The sequence below is a fragment of the Cantharellus anzutake genome (assembly GCF_015039405.1).
Source record: "Cantharellus anzutake strain C23 chromosome Unknown EI90scaffold_306, whole genome shotgun sequence".
Classification (NCBI taxonomy): Eukaryota; Fungi; Basidiomycota; class Agaricomycetes; order Cantharellales; family Hydnaceae; genus Cantharellus; species Cantharellus anzutake.
Window position 1 is genome coordinate 61,424 of NW_024067256.1, and position 9,156 is coordinate 70,579.

General features: G+C 49.5%; 1 non-coding gene across 1 annotated transcript; it reads right to left on the bottom strand.

Annotated features, from left to right (window-relative positions):
• Positions 1-1,167: 1,167 nt before the first annotated feature.
• Positions 1,168-1,251, bottom strand: EI90DRAFT_t337. The gene has a single exon. It is a non-coding gene; the product is annotated as a tRNA-Asn (tRNA).
• Between the last annotated feature and the right edge of the window lie 7,905 nt (positions 1,252-9,156).

The window sequence follows — 9,156 nt, forward strand, 5'->3', positions numbered from 1 at the left end:
CCATCTCCCTCCCTTCCCAAGTATAGCCGTCAGGGGCGGGCTCCAAGGATTAATTGTGTCCGCCAGTGATACCAAGTCAAATTTCATCGCCCCATCCACATGCACATCCACGCCATTTTGCAATGCATGTGAGAGCCAGCTATTGTACAGATCATGCATTGAGATGGTTGGATAAAGGCAAAGCACCGATTTCATATCGGAGGAACCGTCGTTATTCAAACTCTGCCCAGGGCCAGTGCCGATGGAGGGGTAGCCGGAGCTCTGATGTGCTCGCTATTCGCGGTGGGTTCCCAGTGGCTTGATCAGAAGTATGATCCTAATGAATCGTTCCAACCGAGACTCTCATGTCCAATTTCAGATTAGGGATCAGGAGTTACACTGACCAATGGCTGGACGATTGAAGTCAGATGGACCTGAAGAGCAACAACGCCTAAAGACATGCTACAAGAGCAGTGTCTCCAATAATATGACAAGAGCTGCTCTGTAGGAACTGGTCACCATGAGCACAAGCATCAAAGCTAGGGTTCCAGGAATGGAATAAGCCGGAAACGTGAGACGACTGCGGAAGTACTCTCGGGTGACCAGTAGAAGGTGTAGGCGAAGTAGAATATGTGGGTTCGTTCGGCGATGATCGGCGAAGTTGAACCTTTTCCACACGAAGATCAAACCGGACATCAACACGGATAGAAAGGCACCCCGCTAAGGGGTGTGTTCCACAAGAGAACCCGTCTGATCAAGCGCGCATGCATCATTAATTCCCAGCTGTTCCCATTGTCCGGCGAGGTGAACAGGCCGAGGATCTACCTAGACGCGGCATCTCCAGGCCTATCCTGAGCTTCCTTCCAGGCTGAGGATCTCGAGCCCTGACCAATGTCTTCCGCGAGGATATTGCCGGCGTGCCAAGCTGTTCAACTCCCAGTTCGCCATTTATTGGCAGCTCAGCTGTGCTTCCCTCAAAGGCATTGCAAACACATTAGGAATGTTCCAGACATGCGCGTGAGAAACGGATTGAAGCCTGACACAAGTGTGGAGCGGAGAACGATTAGTAAAGGACGCTGAACCTGGCATTTGGATCTGCAGAGCTCAAAACCCTTGAGTTCTGGAGTATGCAATGACTTCATGAACTGCAGTTACCCCCCGGCTCAAAAGGGCATAACAAAAATGCAACTGCCCGGGTGAGACTCGAACTCACAGCCTCCTGATGTCAGCACGGTAACAGTCAGACGCGCTAACCAATTGCGCTACCAGGCACCCATTGGTTTGGGAGTTTTATTGGACCCTATACTCTTTTAGATCGCCGGAGGAGGTTCAGACTGTCGACCGATGTGGCTATGCATACCCCACCTCATTCATGTTCTCACTGCGGAAGGAAAACAATGATTCTGTTAGGAATGATACTCCCGAGTTTAAGAAGGACCCAAACCCTAAAGGGACCGTGAAGTCATTTGTCGCCGTTCGTACATCCTTTACTTGCGGGGGTACAGGAACAATGGGGTTTGACACAGCCAACAGGAATCTCCATCTGCCAAGTACATCTTGGACAGTCCGAAACGCGACACCGTCGAAGCAGACTTGTGTCGGCAAGAACCAGATGGGAGTAAACGGTGCATCAAGGTGTGCGGTTGCAGGCATGGTGCACTTTCATCAATGACTATTCACAAACCCACTTCAATGATAGGTTGCATTACAATCTCGCGCCCTGTTTTCAACGATGCAGGTCCGTCAAATTCCCTCAAACTTCCCGGCGATGGTGTTGAATTACTGTGATGCACGTTAGAGCCTCGGCTTCTACTGCGCCCTACCTTTCGATCCAAAACACACGGAAATTGAGTGTACCCCCATGCCGAAATAAACAACTATGTGTGAATGCCAATACCGAGCTCGTTTTTCAATCCATGACGTCCTTGCCTTGAAGTCAGCTTGAGACCAAAAAGAGCACCTCAGACCCCGAAAAAAGTGACACGAAATTGTGCAGTAGATCATTCAACTATGAACACTTAAATCCTCGATAAGACCATCTTTGACAAGCTCATCAAAGGCTTCGATATTCACGATACCCTTTTCAAGGCTGATTCTTTGGCGTTCCGCGATCTTCCTCCTGTCCTCCAATGCAAGGAGCTCTGCGGTTGCCACCATACCTTCATATTGCAATCTCAGAAAATTAGGAGTGTTCGCGTTGATTTTCTTCCACGCCTGCGTAGTGGACGCAACATGCTTTGCGATCTACGAGAAAATGACATAGAATGAGCATGCGAGTACGGTGGGACAGATTAATCACGAACATTTTCCTCCAAATCCTCAGCAAGAGGCCGTTTGCGCAACTTAGGAATATAGGGCGGGCCTCTCCTCATAGTAGCCGGGGCGGAAGGAATTTGTGAGCGTGTCGCAAGTGCTTCCTGAGACCGAAAGTTTCTCGGCTCAGTTGGAGGCGCCTTCGGAACAACACTGCTCGGTGTTTTTGAACTTGGGCCTGGGTCAGAGTCCGTCATCTTCTGCACGCCCGAAGCAGCCGTTGTATTCGCAGCGTTCTGGCTTGGTACAGGACCAGGGGAGGTGCTACCTAGAGCGGGGGTTTGGACAGGTGGCTGCTGCGCCTGCGGTGTTGGCTCAAGACTGGGGGTTGGCTCAGGGATTGGGAAATCAGGTTCCCCAGTCTCAACGGGTAGCGTTGTTGTAGGCGGGGACATCGGAGGTGCGATGGCGGTAATATCCTTGGGACCCGTCGGTGTGGGGCTATTTGGGGATATCTGGGTGGGATTGAGCGGGTGAGTTCTGGGAGGACGCCTGATTTTCACAGGTGGAGATGATCTGTGTGAAGGCGACCTTGATCTTGAACGCATCCTAGGATCACCAGTAGACACACCATCCAGTCTGTTCCCAATAGCCCCACCCACCGACCTTCCCCGTTCTTCTCCGCTCTTCCGTGCATTGCTCCATTCCCCCGAGCTAGGAGACGATCTACGATTTGCTTCTTCATTTAGTCTTGACCCTGGAGAGACGGGTTGTTCCGCCCTCGGGCCACTCGACTCGTAGGTCCCTCCGCCATGTGAAGTAGTTGACTGGCGATGACTCCCATCCTGTGAACGTGAGGGCGAAGGAGAGTAATGTGAGCGGGATGGACGTCCGGCATCCCTTCCCGAGGGATAATTTCCTCGTCTAGACATGCTGTGTTGGCTCGTATATGTGTCTCGGTGGTGACGGAAGGTGCGAGAATACGAGTCTTGTGGATACCCTGTCAAAACATAGAGCGACCTAAGCACCATCGAGTGAGCTCGAAAAGGGGTACAAACAGACCGTGAGGATCTCTTCTAGGATAATGATCCGGATATCGTTCGAGTCTACCATAGTTTTCCCTCTCAAGAGCATCTTGATACGGCGTTCTGTCTCGGCGCTCGTAGGCTTCATCCCAAGCTCTCCTGTCCTCATACCGACCATCATAGTAGCGACCATCGTATCTGTCATATCTCTCGCGCTCATAAGTATGATCGGGATACCTGGAAGAGGATGAAGAATGTCTGGAAGAATGTGGAGGAAGTGAAGACGATGGGTCATGGTACGAATTGGAAGCGTAGATTTCCCCTCTGTCTCGCCCACGAGACGAGTACGAGGAGTTAGGTGCCGTCCTGCGGGAAAGGGATTGGCTAGTCCGGGATGCGCCTCCTCTGAACGCTGGAGGCCTTGGTGGCAAATTCGACATTTCAGTCAGCACTCGATAAATTTCTCAATGAATTATATTGTGCAAGAAAAAAAAGCTCCCAGATAAGCGCCACGAACGAACAGGCAATGGAAATCCGGTAGCGGTTGAGAGGCCAAGATCGCTTCAAGCAAACTGGTCAATGCGATTGTATTGAAGCGGAGTTGGCCGAATATTTTTTTTTCATTGTTATGCTGTCGAATGGCCAACTTTCGACTTTGTGGGGCTTTCTGGGAGATGATACCTTCTTTCTCGCCTACTCTGATGTCGCATTGAGTGGCCTCTCATTGCACTAATTATTTGCACCTGGGTCCCATCCCTTTCGTCAGCAGTCATCTCCTTTCTTAGCGGCAAGAATTTGTGCAAGAATGACTAGAATGCTCAGATACATTATTCGCTCGTTATAATCGGCACCCGGGATAGGCGCTCATCCCTTCCCTTCAGTCTTGCATTAGGGGACTGGAGGCGGAAGTCAAGGGATGCAGCCTACATGCTTTATCCAGCAACGTGGCGATTAGAATGAAAAAAAAATCATTGTTGGCCACACTTATTGACATTCTAGCCTTGCAGCGTATGTGTTCATCAATGGTATCAGTATAATTGTAGATTTAACTTGGAAATCTGTCAAATGGCTTATATCGTATTGCTCCTCATTTTATCACCATCATAGACACTAGGAACAAGTCTTGGCGTGTTAATCTCTCCATTAGAGCCCAAGCATCGTGGCGCTTGCTTGACGTAGCCCGGTGTCTGAATTCTATTGTCCGAGGACACGGTGAAGAAAGTACCTCTTGAAGACATCAGGACCTGGGCTCTTCCAGGCCACGGACACATCGAGGACCCGGCTGTCCGGTCTGGGTCCTTTCAGAGTACCATCCTTAGCAGGTGATGGACGATCATCGAGATCAACGTCCTTTCTGGACCGTACAGTCCCTACTTCTTCTGTTCCTCTGCATTGTGTCATCAGCGGTCTTTACCCATATGACATACTCCTTATCCACTCACGTTCGGCGATCAACAACACACATACCTTTCGTGAGCTCTCCCGTTCGTTCGATTATGAATTCTCGTTTCTTCGTAGCCCATCCCACCTTGAGATCCAGACCACGGATTTCAGCATGGTCAATCACGAAAAACGCGGCCAGAGGGTCGTGCATCCCAAACAAATCTCCCGTGTAGCCCCATGCGGTAAGGACCCGCCTGGTCCGCGATAAAACGGGATCGATAAAAGAGCGAAGAATGTTGGGTGTCCGTTGCTCTGCATCGGGCCGGATGAGGTCGCCGAAAGGTATTGTATGCTGCGAAGTAATATCCAGTGGGGTGAGGAGAAAGTCAAAATGTCCGAGAGTCGCAGATTTGAGGACAATGTCAACGGCATACCTGAAGAATTAATGATCAATCCACCGAATACAATGTACTGAGAGAATTCCACTTACGGATCGGCGAAGAAGTTAAACTCCGATGCAGGTGATGTGTTGCCTGGTGTTTCGAAAGTCCCTCCCATGGTGACGACTCGCTTGACTCGGGAAAATGTTTGTGGATCCTTTTTCAATGCAAGGGCGACATTTGTCACTGCGCAAATAACTTGATGAGCTCAGCGGCCGACAAACCAAGGGCAACACGTCTTACAAGGCCCCAGGGATAGGAGTGTGACTGACAATGGAGGCTCAGACGCCAAGGTGGACAAAATCGCGTCATGGGCGGGTTCTGACGAGAGCAAAAGAGGACTATGTTGGGGGACTGCAACAGGAGCATCAAACTCTGTGTGAGTGGTCGTGATGTCAGAGAGTCCATCCGGGCCATGCTTGATATGTCACATTATGATTTAGCCGAAGAGGAGCAAGGATAGCTTTACTCACAAAATATTCCGCAAGGTCGAGAGTGCCCTCAAGTGGACCACTGGCACCCTTGACGAGTTTCGTTTTTGTTGTGGTTTGTAGGCCAGCGAAACGGTTCTTTTCTCCTGGATGCTGCGCAATGTGACGATCGAGGACGTGGTATAGCTTTTGAATATTTAAGGAAGCCTTGTCCACCGTAGTGTTGCCTAAAGTATGAGGACATTCGAGTCCGTCTCAATTCGCAAAAATATATCCCCCTAACGCACCGAAGCAGACGCTAATCACTTCGATGGAGACTTCCGGTGAAGACAATAACAGAAGTATCGCAAGGACATCATCAACTCCAGGCTGCCACAAAACCTTTCAATTCTTCACCGATCCCGTCTCCGCATAAACTTACATCAGTGTCTACGATTATCTTGTGCACCATACTTGTGTCCGTGCTGCGCTGAGTAGATCGATATTGTGACTGGCACGAGAAAGGGAATTGTGACACCTCCCTTCGATTTGCTCGCACAACTTTGGCCGACCATGGATTCCCTAATCGGGAACCATTGGGATTTACAGAGGTGGGTATCATCTAGTGTGGTTGGGGATAAAATTGCTAGGAGTGACCACCTCATTCCTCAGCACATCATATCAGAATTCTCGGCTTCCCATTGAAAGGTACTGTTGTTCTGGCGATGTTGACGAGAGAGCTCACATATTTTCGCTTTCATCACTGATGAGGCGGAGAACAGGCAATACTGAGCCCTACGCTTTTCCAACCTTGCTAGGCAGGATCCCAGCCTCTACTAAAGTAGACGGCCTTACTCGAACAGATGTTGCACACACGGAATAGATGGAACTGCATGCCTCTAGTAGGACGACGTGGACGTTCCGTATCGTAGGCACGTACCCTACTTAGGTACGACAGATCTTCCCTCCCGATCGATCGAGGATCCCCGCGACGTGAATGTTATCACATTTTCCCCTTCTTGAGCATGCGCACGAGACGGATGTTACTATTCCCTGTCGGTTGACTTCTCAAACGAAGAAGGGTCTCTTTTTAATGAGAGTGATTCTGAGCAAGAACTCGAGGCTCGAACATCTAATGTGTGGCCTAGAACGCCATCAAATGTACTCCGACTTCATTTCTCATCACCGTTAGAAGACCCATATGGGAGTTGTCATTCTCATGCAAGGGTTGACACCTTACGCTCACCCTCTTGGAAGTATCACTTGCACCTGAGAATAATGTTAGTAAATACACATGTATATAAGTTATTGAGAATCAAGAGGAAAATCAAGGGGAAATCAACTCACAGCCACGAAGCGCGTTATTGTGCCATGCTAGTCATATATGGGTTCGCTGTCTTCCAGTGTGCACGTTTCATCAGTGAAATTATTCACATTGGAGGGACCTATTGAAAGACCGTCCGTATTCGCTATGGTATCGGCCACTACAATTGAGGTCATGGACAGTGCGACAGTGTTTCGACAATCGATAAGCGACTCGGATTACGGACCCAGAGTTAAAGCATTGCTTGAGCTTGTAAAAATGGTGCATGGAATGCATGTTACTCAACATGGCTCAGTATAACAAGGGGGTCAACCCAATTCGCTGTTCCCTGCTTCAACGTGTGCGGGCAGGGGCTGGCGGCATAGCTCTTGACAACCAGGCATCTATGAGCTTAAATTTTGGCTTCGCCGTTGTGGAGGCGGTGGCACAGCGGGTGCGATTTGGATAAGAGAAATGATGTCGATGGAGAACTGGAAGAAGGGAACCCAGATCTGAGAAAGCGCCCCCCAGCGTTAGCCCTCCTGAATTACCGGAGAGATCTGAAGGAGAGATGTTATCCTTAATTCCAATATCCGCTCAACCATTTAAAAATTTGTACGTTTTACAAGAGTCGCCTAACACTTGAGCCACCCTCACGCATGCATATAAACCAAAGCCTCCATCGCAGTGTATACAACCTGAAGAATGCCAAACCACGAAAGATCTGTTTATGCAATCGTGAGAGCTCATGTAAACATTGACAGCCTTACAGATGCCAATGCTGTGGAATGACGAGATCAAGCGTAAACCGTCCGAATAATTCGCTACGGACTCTGGGTGACTCCGCCAATGCGTTTGGGGCCTGAGCATCGGCAATCGTGTACTGATATTTTGGGTTCATAGCCTGTAGGATCACAAGTCATTTACCTAGCCAAGGGTGCTTCAGCTACTGCAATCAGATCACGGTTCGATTCGCGACCGCACGGGCAACATTCCATCTGGCCACCATCTCACTTCAGCCCTGCATATATCCTCCCACTCGTCCATCCATCCTCCATCATTGAGCTCTTCCTGTGCGGCCCACAGATGAATACACGTACGAGCCTTGTCAAATGGCGTCGAGTGTGGTCGGAGAGTTTCCAAGAGTTCCTTGTGCTTGTGAAGAGAGCGGTGGTGGGGGATGAGGAGTAATGGTATCGAAACAGCTAAAAATGTGAATTGAGGAAATCGGATCTGGTGAAGATCCAAGAAATACCACAGACCGAATTTGTTGAGAGACCATGTAAACCACAATGGTTCGTGGATCGAATTCATGCCTTTTAGGCGCGAAGGCTTCTACCGCCATGCTCTTCAACATTCTCGCAGAGGTTTTGAATAGCTTTAGTAAAACATTTCTCCTAGGGGAAGTAGTTAGGGAAGTCTATATGAGAGGGAGTGGCGTACAAGTTTCAAGATAACTTCACCTAGTTCCCTTAGCTTCTCCTCCATGATGAGCAGCCTGGGGGTGGCGATGGCCCACCTTAGGGGAAGTCTCTGGGAGGATACACGGCCAGAGCATTGCTACATGGAGTTATTTCTCATCTTCGCAAGCAGTGGAAGACATGGACACACACGAGAGCTTCGGTCCTAGCATCAACAAGACCTTTCGCAGCATTCAGCCCATCGTACAGAACAATCTCATCCCAAGTTATGGTAGTAGCTTTGATTTCGAGTAGAATGCTTCGCAGTTTGCGATGATATGTCGTTTCATTTGGGACATTGTTATCGGATTGATTCTGAGGCTTCTGCGGCGTTCCATGACGAGGAGATTGGGGAGGAATTGGGAAGAGGATTGTTGCCGATTCCCGCGAGGAACTTGAAAGACGGACTAGTAGGGGTGGCATTGGGTTGAGGTCTCACCGGGTTGGGAGGGGGAAGATGGCCACTAAAGGATGCTAGTCGTTTGCTCATATACAAAATTTAATTGAGATTCGTGAGTCATGTGGGAAAGGGACCCTTAAACTGGCTGAGACCGCTCCACTTGGAGATGGAACGAATAACCTTCTATTATTGCGCTGCCACATTGTGGGCACTTCTCTCTCCGTTCCAAGTAGGTCCCCGTATACAGCTCGTCCATGTCCACCACTAATGTCGATTACCACTCAGTATGGCTACCACACTTCTGCCCTGAACCAAATCCAATCTACCCTAACATGTCACCCGCCTGAGTCCATTTCAGTACCATCTTCGATCCCATCTTGCGTCCCAATATCCGATGCCTTATTTGGTGTCATAACGGCCTTCTTTACATTAGGGGGACTGTTTGGGCAGTTTGTCGGCAAACCTGATAATGGATTTGCCTGGGCCGGAGGGGGGCACTGCTC